Source organism: Oncorhynchus clarkii, chromosome 9 (assembly GCF_045791955.1).
Source record: "Oncorhynchus clarkii lewisi isolate Uvic-CL-2024 chromosome 9, UVic_Ocla_1.0, whole genome shotgun sequence".
Lineage (NCBI taxonomy): Eukaryota > Metazoa > Chordata > Actinopteri > Salmoniformes > Salmonidae > Oncorhynchus > Oncorhynchus clarkii.
Genome location: NC_092155.1, coordinates 58,322,864 through 58,341,335, shown reverse-complemented (window position 1 = coordinate 58,341,335; position 18,472 = coordinate 58,322,864). Strand labels below are relative to the sequence as shown.

The window sequence follows — 18,472 nt, the reverse complement described above, 5'->3', positions numbered from 1 at the left end:
GTTTTAGGTTATTGTCTTGCTGAAAGGTACGTTTGTCTCCCAGTGTCTGTTGGAAAGCAGACTGAACCAGGTTTTCCTCAAGGATTTTGCCTCTGCTTAGCTCTATTCTGTTTCTTTTTATCATAAAAAACTCCTTAGTCCTTTCTGATGACAAGCATACCCATAACATGATGCAGCCAACACCCTGCTTTAAAATATGAAGAGTGGTACTTAGTGATGTGTTGTGTTTGATTTGGCCCAAAGATAACACTTTGCTTTCAGGACATAAAGTTAATTTCTTTGCAAACATTTTGGCAGTTTGACTTAGTGCCTTGTTGCAAACAGGATTCCTGTTTTGGAATATTTGTATTCTGTAGAGGCTTCCTTCTTTTTACTCTGTCAATTAACTTAGTGTTGTGGAGTAACTACAGTGTTGTTGACCACATCTTCAGTTTTCTCCTATCACAGCCATTAAACTCTGTAACTGTTTTAAAGTCACCATTGGCCTCATGGTGAAATCATTCCTCTCCTGCAACTGAGTTAGGAAGGACGCCTATATCTTTGTAGTGACTGCATGTATTGATACACCATCCAAAGTGTATTTTTTAACTTCACTATGATCAAAGGGATATTCAATGTCTGCTTTATTTTTTACCCATCTACCAATAGGTGCCCTTTGTGAGGCATTTGAAAACCTCCCAGGTCTTTGTGATTGAATATTTGTTTCACTGCTCAACTGTATGTGTGGGGTACAGAGATGAGGTAGTCATTCAAAAATCATGTTAAACACTATTATTGCACACAGAGTTATTCCATGCAAGTTATTAGGTGACTTGTTAAGCACATGTTTACTCTTGAACTTATTTAGGCTTGTCATAATAAAGGGGTTGAATAGTTATTGACTCAAGACATTTCAGCTTGTCCTTTTTAATTAATTTGGAAACATTTCTAAAAACATAATTCCACTTTGACATTATGGGATATTGTTTGTAGGCCAGTGACAAAAAAAATCTCAATTTAATCAATGTTAAATTCAGGAATACTTCCTGATGGCACTTTAACTGTCAGAGAGCAACACACAGTGTAGTTTATCTGTTATGTATGATGTAAACCCATAAACCTGTTGGTTACACTTACAAATATAGCCTAGTACTAGTATGCTATGCCCATTGAGACATTTAAGTCATTTTCAAGGGGTATTCAAAACATTTGCAATTACCAATATGTAGCAGGAAATCTTGATTGCACTTTTAACCTCTTAAATGTAAGGTCCCCATATTTTGGGACCCTATTAGATTTGTTTTATTCAATTCAGTCTGGTATGAGAACGATAGCCCCTATCTGCAAAGCAGGGTGTATGCGGAAAGCTGAGTATCTTGGCTATTGATTGGTGTCTTAATATCTTTTCTATGACTTACTACCATATATGGGTTTACGAAAGAATAAGGGCAAGCAGAGCAGATTACCTCCTTTCTAGATGGCTGCTACCTACATTCTGTTTAAGGTTGTGAAGCATAAACAAATTAAACACGGAATATGTTGATACACACCGAAAGCCTGGACTCCACAGATCATGATTATATCTTGTTTGTCTGCCTGTGACCTACCATTATTGATCACCAGCCCCAAGAGTTAAAATGTTTATTTTACACATTGTTTTCACCAAACAGCGCACATCTTACAATGTAAGCTTCGTTTTGGTCTGTGTTTGAGCTATAGCTACTTCAAATGAATCCTTCGGTTGGTAGGAACAAATCTAGCCTATTGCCAATGTTATCTGATGATGTATGACTGAATAGCAACATCGAATGTCCAATGAGTGACTATATATTTGATGTTGCCCGCTTAAGCGCTGTAGGCATCTATTACACAGGGGGTTGGCTACTATGGCACCTTGACAGTCTTGTAGCCAATGAGATAAGTTTTCCAGGGATATGCAGTTGACCTGGGTGGGACAAAGCAAGCCCTAGAATTTATATGTAATGCGAACTATTGCTACCTAGCTTAGAAACAACTCATGACCACACCTGATACCACTTACTAAAACATCTGTCCATTTATAGTTGTTAGGTCTATCAATCCCATTTTTTTCTGATATTGTTCACATGTTGTGGAAGCCATCTGATGTGTTTCCAGCTCTGGGCATCAATAATTCACGTATAGCTTGTCAATGAAAGATGACTTTAAAAATAAAAAACTGAAAAAATATATTTTATGTGTGCTTGATCTTATGTATTCTGAACTATGTAACTGCTATCTATCTTCTGATCATTTCCTCCCAAGCTCCCAGATGTCTTCTTTCCAGATATACTAAGTGTCAGAATCATGTAATTACACATGAATAGTATTTACCTTGTGTATGACTAATTAGGCGAAATAGCCTTGAATGAGTTGTACTACGCCCATTGAGACATTTATGTCATATTCAAAGGGTATTCAAAAAATTTGCAATTACCAATATGTAGCAGGACATCTTGATTGCACTTTTAATTATAGGAGTGGGCCCATAGCAATGGCCCATGACCCATAGTGGGCTACAGCCTCGCAGCATTCGCTAATCATATTACACCATAGCCTACAATGTGACTATATCGAAATTACTGTATGACCAGACCAAAATGTGTCCAATCCATCGTATTATGTTAATGACAAAACTCTGATTGTGGACAATATTGAAGCGTTTAAAGATACACGCGATAGCTTTTTGTTGGACCATCCCCCAATGTGCGCGAGTGCTTTGCAGCTCCCCCTTGCTGCGTGCATCGTGATCTCGCAGATGCAGAGCCTCTTGCAGAAGAAGCAGGGTCATCTTCTGTCATTCCAAAAAGAGAGCTGATAAACATTTAGAATATATTTGGATAACACGCTTAGCCTACACCCTGGTAAGTCTGCCGTGCATGTTTGTCCATTTTTGACGTTACATAGTGTCTGTCCATGGTTATATAACGCTAGGGCAACACAGGGATGAAGGAATCTCTCCCATACATTTTTCTCGACCACGTCAGATTGCAATCCAGTGTGTTTTCGATCTCTAAACGACGTATTCTTCATAAATATGAAATGAATACTCTAATGTATTGTTGTCAAGACCTTGATATAGCCTATCTTATGCCAGGTATGTTGTTATTTTGTATGTTGTAGACTGTTTTATGTTTCACATGTCATTTCAAAAATGTGGTTGTGCTGAATTGTAACACATTTGGCAATTGTCTTATTGCTTTAGGCTACGCGAATGTTTTTTTTTTATTAACATGTTTTATTTCATGAGATTCTACGAGAGATTATGTTTTCCACCATGCAGATGTTTTCCTCTGATCACATACTGTCACTATTAAGTTATATTGCCTGGTTATTCCTGAGTTTTGACCTTATATGGGCTATATAGGCTCATGTTTTCCTTGAGAAATTGAAGCATGGCTAAGCGTTTTCTGGGGGTAATTGTAACAATATAACCTAAACTGTGTATGAATAGAGATCGAATATAATGACTTTAGGATAAAAGACTACAGGCTATCGGCCGCAGATGCTATCACCACACGTCCTTAAGAAAACAGACTGACCAAGGTTGTGAGATTGCCGTTTATGCCCCCTCCTAGCACGAACAGTGAGAGGAACTAGACAATTGAGGTAGCCTGGACGAATAAGCAAGGTCGCAATGATGCTTCTGAAAACTATTTAACAAAGCAGTCGACCAACGATGAATAGTAGTCTATATTTATTGTTTAGTAGGCTATCAGGTGCAACATTTGTAATATGTAATGCCAGAAAATCGTAATGCAGAATAGGGTATGAATAGGGTATTGAATACTAATGAGGGCATTCCGGTCTGCTGTTATGTAATAGCCTGTCATAACACAGTGCCATCTTTACTCTATCGTCATTGTTTTTCTCGGTGGAAGCACTGCTGCTCGCCTCACGTATCAATAACATTATTGCCATTCATGGAATTGTATTTCCTATCGTGTGTCTTAAGGAAATATATCTCAGCACAGTCAAAACAGAAGATAGTCTGGTAGAATGCACATGCCTAAACATTTATGCAGTTTGGAGATGTTTATATCATTAGTGATTCTTCTGCACCACTAGTGATGGCTGTAGGAGATAGCCAGTTCCCAGTTGTAGGCTGTGTGTTAAGGGGTTGAATAAGGGGATGTTAGGCACTTTAGAGAAACGGGTTGTTTATGCCTCGCTCATCAGGGTGTCAACACTGTCCATGAGGGGATTGACTGCCTCAGCATAGTTTATTGATGCTGAGGAAGGGAAGGTAGCCTATTACCGCCATCTGTTCTGTCCGTTGTCTCTTGGGAGCTGTCCATGGTGCTGAAATTGAGCTCTGGTGGACCGCACTGTCTGTAAGCCTGTCAGCAAAGGTGCCATTGCCCCTGAGTGAACGAGATGTGGCTGCAGAGGAGGGAGAGGATGGACATAATGCAGTGAGGGGAATAATCAAATTGTAGTGCGCCATAAGCAGTTGTAGCGGGTTCTTTTAATTAGCTGACTCCATGCACTCTCCTATACCTTGGAGTGGAGTCTTTCAACAGGAACCGTTCAATATCAGTTGACTAAAATTAATCTCTCTTGTTGATTGAAACTGAGTCCATGCTTGGATTAATCTGGAATATTTTCTTTATTCATTGTGCATTGCAAAAACACACTTGCAGTGTTCCAAGTGCCCACACAATCTCTTGGAGGGAAAGCTAGTCTAAAGTTGGCACCAACATTCAAAGAGGTCATGCATTGCATCCAAGTCTCTTGACATAAACTGTGTCCTGCCTTCACCCATTTGTTTGTTCTCACAGACAATGTCAGTTTGTCACTGATCTTGGATTAGTTGAGATTCTCTGTGTCATGTCTGTTAATCTCTTGTGGGCAGACTACATATGACCAATTACGTGATACTTTAGTTCTTGGTTAACCAAAATTACATGTCTGTGGGTGAGATGCTCAGTTCCTATAATTTCCCCAAATGGAAGCAGACAGGGAAGCCTCCACAGTGACATGATTCAAAAGCAAACTGCTACAAGTGCCATGTGTGCCCAGTGCCCATCATGTAATATGAGTCATCTGGAAAATGTGTCTATGCATCTCTGTTGTGATGGAAGAAGGCGTTAATAAAAGTGGGGCACCGGCCCTCAACACAAAGCTTGCCAGAGGCAAACACAACTGCCATTGATTTCTGGACTTGTATTGTGCTCTTAGTTTCTGAGAACCTGTTGCAATTAATTTTTTTCTTGTAATGACATACAGTAACTGAGATCAGAGAAGTGTGTGGTGGGCAATTAGTTAGAATTATAATATCTGCACAATTCACATGGTTATTGCATCCCGGTAGGCCCTTCTAACCTTTGTCTGTTTTCCCTAGCTTACACTATTATCTTCAATAGCCTACATTATTTCATATTTGAGATTCTTCAAAGAAGCCACCCTTTGCCTTGATGACAGCTTTGCACACTCTTGGAATTCTCTCAACCAGGTTCATGACGTAGTCACCTGGAATGCATTTCAATTAACAGGTGTGCCTTGTTAAAATTGTATTTGTGGAATTTATTTCCTTAATGAGTTTGAGCCAATCAGTTGTGTTGTGACAAGGTAGGGGTGGTATACAGAAGGTAGCCCTATTTGGTAAAAAAAACAAGTATTCATTATGGCAAGAACAGCTCAAATAAGCAAAGAGAAATGACAGTCCATCATTACTTTAAGACATTAAAGTCAGTCAATGCGGAACAATTCAAGAACTTTTAAAGTTTCTTGAAGTGCAGTCGCAAAAACAATCAAGCGCTATGATGAAACTGGCTCTCATGAGGACCACCACAGGAAAGGAAGATCCAGCGTTACCTCTGCTGCAGAGGATAAGTTCATTAGAGTAAACTGCACCTTAGATTGCAGCCCAAAGAAATGCTTCACAGAGTTCAAGTAACAGACACATCTCAACATCAAATGTTCAGAGGAGACTGTGTGGCCTTCATGGCCTTCATGTTCCAATTGCTGTAAAGAAACCACTAGTAAAGGACACCAATAAGAAGAAGAGACTTGCTTGGGCCAAGAAACACGAGCAATGGACAATAGACCGGTGGAAATCTGTTTTCTGGTCTGATGAGTCCAAATTTTGGTTCCAACTGCCCTTGTCTTTGTGAGATGCAGAGTATGTGAACGGATGATCTCTGCATGTGTGGTTCCCACCATGCTCCATGCTTCACGCATGGAGAAGGTGTGATGATGTGGGGGTGCTTTGCTGGTGACACTGTCTGTGATTGATTTAAAATTCAAGGCACACTTAACCAGCGTGGCTACCACAGCATTCTGCAGCGATACACCATCCCATCTGATTTGCGCTTAGTGGGACTATCATTTGTTTTTCAACTGGACAATGACCCAAAACACACCTCCAGGCTGTGTAAGGGCTATTTGACCAAGAAGGAGAGTGATGGAGTGCTGCATCAGATGACCTGGCCTCCAGAGTGAAGGAAAAGCAGCCAACAAGGGCTTAGCATATGTGGGAACTCCTTCAAGACTGTTGGAAAAGCATTCCTCATGAAGCTGGTTGAGAGAATGCCAAGAGTGTGCAAAGCTGTCATCAAGGCAAAGGGTGGCTACTTTGAAGAATATAAAATATAAAGTATATTTTGATTTGTTTAACACTTTTTTGGTTACTACATGATTCCATATATGTTATTTAATAGTTTTGCTGTCTTCACTATTATTCTACAATGTAGAAAATAGTTGTTTTTTTTAAATAAAGAAAAACCCTTGAATGAGTAGGTGTGTCCAAACTTTTGACTGGTACTGTATGTATGTGAGTTTTATCCACAATCACATTTGTGGGTTGTTTTGTATGTCCAGTGCTTGACTTAGACAAGAGTTCACTGGAGCTGAGTACCGGCACCTCAAATGTTCTACTGCTTGAGCTCCTGTTCCTCTTGTAGAAAATGATCTCAAAAGTATTGTGAAGCTCCTGCACCTAAATATAAACAGTACCGGCACCGAGAATGAGTATCGGCACTTATTTCAGTCTAAGTCAAGCACTGTGTAGGTAGGTATAATAACATGCTTCACTTTTCTTGCTTCTCAGTGTGGTTGTGGAAACTGCTGCTGCTTAGAGCCTGAACGTTTGTTTTTTAGCATTCAATTATGATTTGTGCTCATGCATCCAAATGGCTCTATCACTGTAGTTATCATCCAGAGCAGTGGTATTCAAGCCTTTTCTGCAAGGACCCAATTATTTTTACCATAACTTTTGGGGACACAATTTTTCCCCTAAAAAAATACTTGCGACCCCACCACAAATCTAATGACACAATCTGTAAATATATTTAAAAAAACTTTTTACATCAACAAATAACCTTGAATTCATTGCATTTATATCTCTTATCAAAATGAAACAAAACCAATAACTACATTTACATCTTTCTCAAAAACGTTTGTATATTGTCCAATACACAAATTTTGTTCCTAAAAAAATGACATGATTTTGTGTACATTTTGGCGACCCCACTGCAGGTCCCCCCAGACCCTGACTTTGAATGCCACTGATCCAGAGAGTAATGGAATGCTCTTTAATTCTGCTGCTAGTGACCGGTCTGTCAGAAGGAAAGCAGTGGGAATAGATAGCAAGCTTAATCACAACAGAGGAAGCTAACCATAATAGAATAGGGCACTCTATGTAGTTTTTAATCCCCCTCCTCCTCTTCAGTGTTTATCTGTTTTTTATGTGTTGAAACTTAACTGAGGATGAACAAATATAGCTTTGCGGAACATGGAAGATGACGTCACATTGTATTTCTGAGATGTGTCACTTGAAATTTGATATCAGATTTGCAAACTGGCTGTAAATGACAACAACTTTGTATGGTCAGTGCAACATTTTGGCAATTGTGTTATCTAACACCCAGCAGGTAGCCTAGTGGTAAGAGCTTTGGGCTAGTAACTCCAAGGTTGCTAGTTCAAATCCCTAAACCGACATGGGATATGCACTTTTCACACTACACACTTGTATAGGTTACATGGTTGTACAAGTGCGAAACAGGACAAATATAAACACGATGTTGGGTTTGTTTGCTAACAGAATAACAGATTACCAGTCTCCATTTATATAAAACATTGGATGATCCTCAAAGATTGAACCTTGTTTTCATGAAGAGGTTGTTGTGGTGACTATATCACGATTAAGAGCAAAGGGCTGGTGGTGCTTTAACAAACAGTAGTATTCATATTATTTTTTTACATTGAAATTTGAGTAATTTAGCAGATGCTCTTTGTTTATAAAACAAAACAGTATTATCAGCGTTTCAGTGACACTAGAATGGACAGTGACCATTCAGCCAGATTCAGCACCTAAACAGCGACCGTTTTCTCTCATAGGTTCTGCTCCGAGGAAATCCCTAGCAAGATAATGGGGAGTAGGTCACAGGAGGTTGGTGGCACCTTCATTGGGAGAACGGGCTCGTGGTAATGACTGGAGTGGGATAATTGGAATAGTATCAAATACACCAAACACATGGCTTCCATCCATTATTATGAGTCATCCTACCCTCAGCAGCCTCCATTCGAGTTGGCCTATCTAGGAAGCTGGGAGCTTGGATGGCGAATGGCTCCTCTGAGAACTACTGCTAACCTGATTCAGCCATATTGACTTTCCCAACCAAATGTTAGGAAGCCTTACTCATGTCTCAGTCAAATTATCCAGTGATTCATAAAACACAACACATTCACTTTCTGTGGGAAGCCCGGTACACTGACATTATATTTGCCTTCACATTTGCCATGACTCACAGGCACCCTTGTCTCGCCTGCCTCTCTAATAATCCAAAATTAAAGTTCCAAAAGTGGAACAAGAAGTTGCACTATTAACTTATGATGTTATTAACTATTTTTATTTTCAAATGCAAAGTCTTCCAATGTAGATTTACTTATCAAATACACTTGTTTGTCTTTTACTCAGATTAGGAAATCTGTTGCCAAGGTAACAACTTTTGGTTTGATCAGTTGATGTTCACTTCAGATCTCATTAGTTGAAATACAAGAGGGAGAGAAAGAGCTCCTGCTCCTCTGGAGCGAGAGGCCTTATTATTAAAGGTGCAATATGCAGAAATCACTCTACCATTTCCTGGTTGCAAAAATTCTAATAGTTTGCCTAATTTCAGTTTATGTAAAAAAAAAACTAAAAAACAAGCAAGTGTAGAGAATCATTGTACCTGTAACGAGTGCGCTGAGAGTCGGGAAGCAAGTTCAGCGAGAGACACAAGCAACGCACCGACATGAAAACAGAGTCAATAACACCTGAGGAAAGAACCAAGGGGAGTGACAGATACAGGGAAGAAAATCAAGGAAGTGATGGAGTCCAGGTGATTGTTATGAGGTGCAGGTGCGCGAGACGATGGTGACAGGTGTGCTGGATAATCAGCAGCCTGATGACCTAGAGGCCGGAGAGGGAGTATATGTATACTTTATATTTTCATCTGTTTGAAGCTGGTGTACAAAACCGAAAGTAAAAGACACAAAAACTAAATTTAAGAACTGGAATCATAGAAATAGTGCACATCGAACAGATCTACCGCTTCTTAGACTTGCTTTCAATGAGAACTCAAATTTCTATGGGAATTTGGTCCGGTCATCCAAAAAGTTACATGTTGCAGCTTCAAACCCGGGGCGACAGGTAGCCTAGTGGTTTGAGTGTTGGGCCAGTAACTGAAAGGTTGCTGGATTGAATCCCCAAGATGACAAGGTAAAAATCTGTCATTCTGCCCCTGAACAAGGCAGTTAACCCACTGTTCCCCGTAGGCCGTCATTGTCAATAAGTATTTGTTCTTAACTGACTTGCCTAGTTAAATAAAGGTTACATTTTTATTTGATTTGATTTTAAAAGCCACGGTAGTGGTGACTCCAATGCATCCCACAGTTGTGTCAAGTTGGCTGGATGTCCTTTGGGTGGTGGTACACACAATAAACTTTTGAGCATGGAAAAACCCAGCAGTATTGCCGTTCTTGAGACAAACTGGTGTACCTGGCACCTACTACAATACCCCATTCAAAGGAACTTAAATATTTTGTCTTGCCTATTCACCTTCTGAATGGCACACATACACAATTCTTGTCTCAATTGTCTCAAAGCTTAAAAATCCTTCTTTAACCTGTCTCGGCCCCTTCATCTACACTGATTTAAGAGGATTTAACAAGTGACATCAATAAGGGATCATAGCTTTCACCTGGGTTCACCTGGGCTGTCTATGTCATGGAAAGAGCAGGTGTTCTTAATGTTTTGTACGTAATATAATGTGTGTGGACATGACCTATGTGATAGTGTTACCAAGAGAGAAGCTCTTGGATGGTGCGGGTCCAAGGGGTCCCACCGTGAGAGCCAATCTGTTAGTGGGAGGTGATAGTCATTTGTTGTTGCTGTGACTGTATGGAGTCCTGTTCTCAGAGCAGGCAGTGGTGTCTGACAACCTGTGAAAGTGGAAGAGGGAAAGGAGGGAATGGGAGAACAGTGAGTCTGAAGGATAGCCCGGCTGTCTTATCTCTCCAGGCTGCGGGGAGACCAGGAAGGAAGTAATAATGTGATATCTCCCTTTATTGGCTGGGATGAAGCCTTTACCAATAGGTAGCTGAGGCACAGCTAATAATCATTATTCTCTTGTCTGTGCTTAAGACAAAATGCTTTATTTTCCAACCTCTGACATTTTATCTTAACATGATCGTTGGCCATTGTGAAAAAGATGACAATGATTCAGCTTCAGCCCCAGCCTGTAGGGATGGACTGGGTGACTCAGCTTCAGCCCCAGCCTGCAGGGATGGACTGGACTGACTCAGCTTCAGCCCCCGCCTGCAGGGATGGACTGGATGACTCAGCCCCAGCCTGCAGGGATGGACTGAACCAGCTTCAGCCCCAGCCTGCAGGGATGGACTGGACTGACTCAGCTTCAGCCCCCGCCTGCAGGGATGGACTGGATGACCCAGCTTCAGCCCCAGCCTGCAGGGATGGACTGGATGACCCAGCTTCAGCCCCAGCCTCAAGGAATGGACTGACTCAGTGTGTCATACAAGTGGCTTTGGGCTTCCCATAATGGCGACCTACATGGCCTGTTTGTCTCACCTACATGGCCTGTCTGTCACGTTCAATGATCAGCGTTTTCTCCTAGCTTTGGTTTGTTTATTTTATTTCCTTTTGGATGGGTGGTAATCAAGGATGTATATAAACACATTTGTTTATGGTGGTAATACTGTAACCACCCAGGGTTGGTTACCCACTGAAGGGTTGGGTTTCAGGTGTGTCATTCTGAACACTAGGGGTTGTATTCCTCATTAACGTAGGCCTCACTATTTGAACTGGTCAGCATTTGAGGTGTATCTGTTTGCATGTGTGTGCATTAGCTTCTCTTCAAATGTTCCAGATATGTTCCCATAATGTAATGTTGCCTTTGTGTGTCCTCAGTTCAGAGTGAGAGGCATGAGCAGCCTATATGTGTGTGGATGTGGGGTTTTCATAGTGATGCTCACACTGACATTGTATATCAGAGGCAGTGTCTCTTTAAATGTTTGATCAACTGTGCTGCTGAGAATCCTGGCTACAGTCGGTTCCCTCTCACTAGTCTGTGTGGGATGCATATGGAGTGGTATGATATCAGAGGCGACTGCATATTTTTATAGTCTCATAATTCCTTGCCCCAGAAGGTTCCTGGCCTGCCACAGAGTCAAACACAGAGACTGTGTCCTCCAAAATGTAAGTAAGCAGACTAGACATGCAGTCACACATTAGAGAGGAACATGGAGGGCACAAGGGAGATATAATGGGCTGTGTTACCCTTTTAAAGGATTTGTAACTCATGGCTCCACAGTCAAGGAGGAGCAATTGGAGGGTATGGGTTTACTGTTGTAGCTACCAAAATGACTGTTATCGGCTTCAAAGTGGCACTTTGAAAACTTTGCCTCTCTGTTTCAGGAACAATTAGAATTTACTCCAGGGAGCTGGATATGACTTTAACAAAAACAGCTAAATGCATTTCTACAGTTTTGCTAAAATGCATGGAAAGAGTGTGAGTGTAGGAGAGTGAAGAAAATATCATGGTTAGTAACAATTCTTGTGTTGGTGAATTATAAGAGCTGGTCGTTGGCTCAGATCCATAGACTGTCCGTCCCATCTTCTGTGCTGTGTCTGGTGGTCATATGTTTGGCCAAGGAGACACACTGCCATCTTATCTTCCACATGCTGAATCATGGTCAGATCAGTTTTATTCAAATAAGACTGCAGAAAATAGAGGGCGTCCGCGACACGTATCCCTGAACCTGTCTCTCTGTCTGTCTCTCTGTGTAGGTGACCTCCTGTAAAGGACAGCAGCTCTCTCCAGGGTTTATGGAAACCTGATTTCTCATCCGGCGGTGAAGGTGAGTCTTCAACCTTGTCCTCTTTGTCTAATTCTCTGTAGGATTTAGTATGATTGTCTGTTTACATGGGATAGCACTGCAATGATCATCAGGCTTCTCAGAGGAACCACATGTTGTTGGCTGTAGTTTAGTCTCTGTGGCATTGTTGTAATGTCCGTTTGGATCATGAATCTTTAACTAAGTAAGCACTCCTATTGGGCTAATAAAAAGCACATCAGCAACCCCACTAATATTTCATGAGGAGGTCATTCCGTTACTGCCCCGGGGTCACTGGGGTTTTCCTGTAAAAGGGCACTGCACTCAGATAAACAGCCATTCTATTTCCTGTCCATTCTATTCCATCCAATGTAACCTGTGACATACAGTAAATACTTACCTATGTCCACATACCCTAGACCTTCTCTGACTTGTTCTTGGTGTCCTCTAGTATTTAACCTTTCATTCCAAATTTGGTCTCACCTGGTCTATGGATTGCAGTTCAATCCTTTACTGCTGACTTCCCCTTGCAGTTTTGCCTGCAAAGTAAATGATAAAATCACAAGCGCTTTCATCATATCCCCTAAAATAGCACATACACTGTCAAACAATAATTCTGGAATAATTACAGAGTTTCTTGTTTGATCACTTCCTCTTTGTGGTCTGTAAAAGAGCACCTTCCTTCCCACTCCTGGGAGGTGATGAGAGGAGGCTGTGTTTGGTTAGCACAGACATGTTGTTTGCATATGCAGGGTCGTTAGAGTGGATTCTCTGCTCATCATCAACACATCATGGCCCGAATCTGTGGGTCTACTCTACTCCGGGAAGCACAGCTGTCTGGGCTGGGGAATAGAAGGGAGCTGCATGGGAGCAAACTGGAGCCTAGAACAAACACAGGGGACCTAACCTGCACACTCCAAACCACTCAAACATACTGATCTGTGTTGGTGGGAAAATAGGGACTCCAGGAATTGTGTGTGTGCATGTACAGTACGTGCATGAAGTCCTGTAAATCAATAGCGTGCGATCCATCAAATGCACAAATTGCAAGAATGAAAATAGTTAGTCAGGTTACCCATTGTTCTTTTGTAGTCATAATGCATACACTGACTGTACGCGATAGTCAGATTAACCTTCATCAACCAAGACCTTAGACCTTAAAGTGACTGATCTCTCTGTGGACTTAAGAGTTGTGTATTAATAGAAGCATAAGATGCTTATGGTCTGCACATTTAGACAGAGCTCCTGTCTTTGTATCTCAACTGTCAGGCATGGTTGGTCATGTCTGTTTGGTGCTGCTCATATACTGCCTTGATTGACTTGAGGTTGTGATACGACTAAACCCGTAGTAGACCCTGTACACTTTGCTCTGTATGTATGCATCTGCTAAACTCTCTCTGACACTTCTAAACTCTCTCTGACACACCATAATAATTGTAGTAAGGTAGTTATGTAGGTGTTATGTATAGGTGTTACAAAGGCTAAGCTGTAGATTAATGTCAGTAGTTTAGACATGGTTTTAGATAGCATGTAGATTAATGTCAGTAGTTAGCATGTAGATTAATGTCAGTAGTTTAGACATGGTTTTAGATAGCATGTAGTTTAATGTTAGCAGTTAGCATGTAGATTAATGTCAGTAGTTTAGACATGGTTTTAAATAGCATGTAGATTGTCAGTAGTTTAAACACAGTGTTAGATAGCATGTAGATTAATGTCAGTAGGTAGACATGGTGTTATATAGCATGTAGATTAATGTCAGTCATCATTAGTCCTTCTGAAAAAAAAACGAATTAATTAGAAAAGTCAAATAATTTAAATAAATGTAAAAAAATTAAAAATGAAATAGGGCTTCTGCCGTTTTATTTTTACCCTCCATTTACATTGAGTTATTTTTTACATTTAGTTGTTTAGCAGACACACTAATCCAGAGCAAGTTACAGTTAGTGCATTCATCTAATAGCTAGTTGAGACAACCACATATCACAATCGTAGTAAGCACATTTTTCCTCAATAAAGAAGTAATCAGCAAAGTCAGTGCCAGTAGGATAAGAAGAAGGTGGGGCTAAGACTGAGATGTCTTATTTAAGATACTCTTTGAATAGGTAGGGTCTCAGATGTTTTTGGAAGATGGGCAGGTACTCCGTTGACACACCGTGTCTGTGATCATTCTAGATTAACATGGGATTATTGTGAGAGTGTGTCAAGGTATGTAATGTCTCTACTTGGTTATCACAACGTCAATTTGCACCTCAGTGCTGTTAACCATCCATCATGTATGTATTCCACAAACATTTTTTATTCTCTATATCCTCTTATTACAGACATGTATTCAGGTTATTAAGACCTATTGAAGCCAGGGGAACATTTGAGAGAAGGTGAGAACTCTGAGAAGAAAATGGAGAAGTTCTCTATTGAAGCTGTCTGATTTAGAATGAATGAACATCCTAATTCAGCCATGTTAAAAGAATCACACACACATATATATATATACACACACACACTCTGGCAGTATTTACCGTGCCTTTGAAGAGCCCCCATCAGTATTCTGGGGAGCGACAGGCAGTTAAACGTAGAGAAGGAAGAAGAAGGCTGGTGTTTGAAGAGCTCCGCTCACAGATTTACTATCGCCTCCTTCCTTTCACTCATTTCCCTGCTCCTTCTGTCTCTGTATCTCAGCCCCGGCTCTGTGAAAACCTGGACCGGTGTGAAGGGCCATGAGAGCCCTGTCCACATTCACTATCTCTCTCCCAGTTAGAAGGAAGTGGTGGAGCGGACAGACGTTGCTGCTTCCTGTACAGTGCAGCCAAAGAGGAAGAGGCGAGATCATCTTTGGTGCAGCTCATTTTCTTCCCTTCCTTTTAAACCCTTTAAAATATCTCAGTCTTCCTCCTCCTCCTCTCTCTTTCTCCTCCTCGGCTCTCCACCCTACTCTCTTCCCTCCCTCCATGGGTTTCTCTGTTTGCCACACTCAATGTCACCAGGAGGCTTGTGGGTTACATAAGCATTGCAGCAGCACTATCTGGACAGGGGTGTGTTAAATCAGGACTAGGCATCACATGTGCTAAGGGTGTGTGTGTGTGGTGGTTTGATGTATGGGGGCAATACATGTCAGTGTTGTAGGTTAGCGTGTATGTGTGTGGATGGAAGTGTGTGTCCAACGTATGTGCACTCTGCAATTTGTGCCTTGAACAAAGCTAACACCCTTGCTTACCGTGCGATATCAGCAGTGCCAAGCCTGGGGATCTACACACTATCCATTCAGCACCTCTCTCTTTTTCTTTCTCTCTGTCTTTCTTTCTCTCTGTTACCTGGACAGGGCTGTAGAATATGAGTATGATGCTACACAGTGGCTTCTAATAATAAGGCTTCTGTAACATTGGGGACATGCAGTCCTTAAATTGCACACACAGCCAGCAACAGAGCCGCCATCAAAATAATGAAAACCATGCTGCCCCATTGTACTCTGCTATAAATTTGCATCAACATTTTGCTCTCCTTGAAGCTTTGTAATGAAAATGATTGCTAATCATAATGCAGTGTGTGCAGTGAGGACTTTCAAGACAGAGAGAAATGTGTAATGCAGTATGTGCACAGGGAATTCATACCTGTATATTCTGAGGCTCTTGATAGAAAACTGCTATTCAAACATTGCATTAAGCTCTATTAATCTCTCAATTACAATGAATGGAACTATGTTCAGTATACCTTGACTTTGATCTCTTCATGTTGTAATTTTGACATTCCTCCATCTTACAGTTCCAAGATAGACTGTGAGTTATTTTATGTACATTCTCTGTTTTTTTTCCCTCCTTTTCTTTTAAGACCTTTTTCACACCAGACCAGTCAGTCAATGCCCCCTCAGGGATTATGGAGTATGCAGTGGTACTTTAAAATAACATTCTAATAGAAAATGGTAGGTTGTCGCTCATGAATTAACAAAATAATTTTCCACATATAACATCACACTAAGGTGTACGGCGTTCAATGTATAACAGGGAATGATAGTATGTCTATTTTGCTCCAGAGAAGTAGCTCATTGTTCCCGCGTTGGCCCAGATGCTAGGGCGGCAGGTAGCCTAGCGGTTAAGAGTGTTGGGCCAGTAAACGAAAGGTCGCTGGTTTGAATCGAATCAAGCCGACTAGGTAAAAAAGGTAAAGGTAAAATCTGCCATTTCCATTGAGCAAGGCACTTAACTCTAATTGCTCCTGGATAAGAGCTTCTGCTAAGCTATGTAAATGTATGTAAATTGTAAAGGCTTCTGTTTGTAATGTCTTTTTTGTTACGCGTCGGATCCAAGTAAGACTAGCTAGACTAGCTCTGGCTAATGGGGATCCTAATAAAATCACATAAAAAAACTCAAAGCTGCTTATTCCGATATTGCTATTCTAACATTATGGCAAGGTTTTGGCTTTGCTGCATGGCTAGTCTACTTGGCTCTGGCCTGTCTTGTAGCATATAGACATTTACTGTGGCTATTATACTCATCCTGTAGCTGTGTTTGTTCTCAGCACCATGCTCAGGGCTGGATCCGCTCTTTGTTGACACTGTGTATTGACTCTTGTTGATTTGACAGGAGTGATTTAGTATGTGGTGTGAAGGTGGGAAATGAATCAAGTCCCCCTGAGAACATAGGTTGAGTCTGCTTTACCCATCTTCATTTTCTCAGGAGAAAGAAAAGAAAGACATAATGAGAAAGAGAGATATAGAAAAAGAAAGGCAGAGAGTCTTTTGACAGGGACAGAGGGCCAAATCTGTCTGTCCCTTGAATCTTAACAAGACCACAGAGTTCAATACTGACCAGGCTAAGCTTGTCCCATGTGACCGGGTCAGTGGCTCTTGCCTGCTGGAGCAATGACATCAGCAGCTGTTCCTGCTGTACTCTAACGGAATGCTGGGCCTGGGCTGGGCAGGCTAGGATGAAATATCTAGCATGAGAGCTCATCGTAATGGGGATGGAAGCAGGGAAAGATGTGAGGGAGCTGGGTGTGGTGGCTTTGTTCCTCCACCATCCAGGGAGAGATGGAGAGGCGGAAGGCCTGGCCCTGCAGCAAGCCCTAGAGCTCTGTTATCTACTGTAGGCCACCTCTGAATCAGAGAACTGAGTCACACGTTTGTCTCCCCAAATAGTGATCCCTTCCAGCCAGACCGCTCTGTGCAGACAGACAACTTAGGGAGCTTTAAAACATGTTTTAATATTTTGCAGTAACGAAAGAGAAAAATCTAATATTTACAAATGGTAATTCATTTATTTTTCCTGTGTGAGTTAGCGAGAGAGAGGTTGTGTGTATTCATGATGACAGAGATTAGTTGTATGAGCAGGATGTATTACATCTGTGTGTCTGTTTGTTAAGGCCAGATCTGAGTAGACATTTAGGGGCAATGTGAATGCAGTGGTTACTGGTGTATTTGTACTGAATCACTCTGGCTGAGCTCATTATGATCATTGTGATGGTGTACAGCGCAGTCCCGCCCACATGCATTTCTGCACCATACTGGTTTCCCTCCCACTCACACGAGGAGGAATGTATCCCACGCACACAAACTGCAGTGCATTCACATTATGCTCAATACTGCTCAGATTCTGCCTTGGATTAGGTTTGCTTCCAGTCAATGTCCAGTCCTTTCTCCAAAGAGCTTCCAAAGAGCAGCCTGTAGAACTTATATCTCACTCAGTGCTGCAGCCCCTTCATTCCCTCTCTCTGAGAGGACATTTGATATGTTGCAACAGTACTTCAGTCTCATACATCAGTGGGTGTGTAGTGGGGGTGGGGCAGTATGCATATCGTCGTCCTCATATGACGTTTCACCCTCCTCACATTGTTGCAAGGGTAGCCTTATCGCGAAACAGGCTTCCCTAAAACAGGAAGCCTGGAGAACTTCCATGGCAGAAATCAGCTAAAAAGACGGGTCGGAAGCTGATGTAAATCAGTGACACCTCGCAACACGTCAAGCCAATGAAATGCCTTGCTTGGGCGGCGCTCCGAATGTGTGCACCAGATTAGGGAAAGTTAGAAATTGAAGGTGTCATAGGGACTGGTCCAATTGAAGGTGTCATAGGGACTGGTCCAATTGAAGGTCTCATAGGGACTGGTCTAATTGAAGGTGTCATAGGGACTGGTCTAATTGAAGGTGTCATAG

At 41.5% G+C, this 18,472-nt stretch overlaps 1 protein-coding gene across 2 annotated transcripts in view; it reads left to right on the top strand.

Moving 5' to 3' along the window:
* The first annotated feature begins 2,756 nt into the window (after nucleotides 1–2,756).
* LOC139416624 (protein kinase C and casein kinase substrate in neurons protein 1-like) overlaps nucleotides 2,757–18,472 on the top strand; it is a 47,497-nt gene continuing 31,781 nt past the window's right edge. For both annotated transcript variants that reach the window (XM_071165508.1, XM_071165505.1), the window contains exons 1-2: nucleotides 2,757–2,861; nucleotides 12,287–12,357. The gene's annotated coding sequence lies outside the window, so the exon portion shown is untranslated. The remainder of the gene's footprint in view (nucleotides 2,862–12,286; nucleotides 12,358–18,472) is intronic.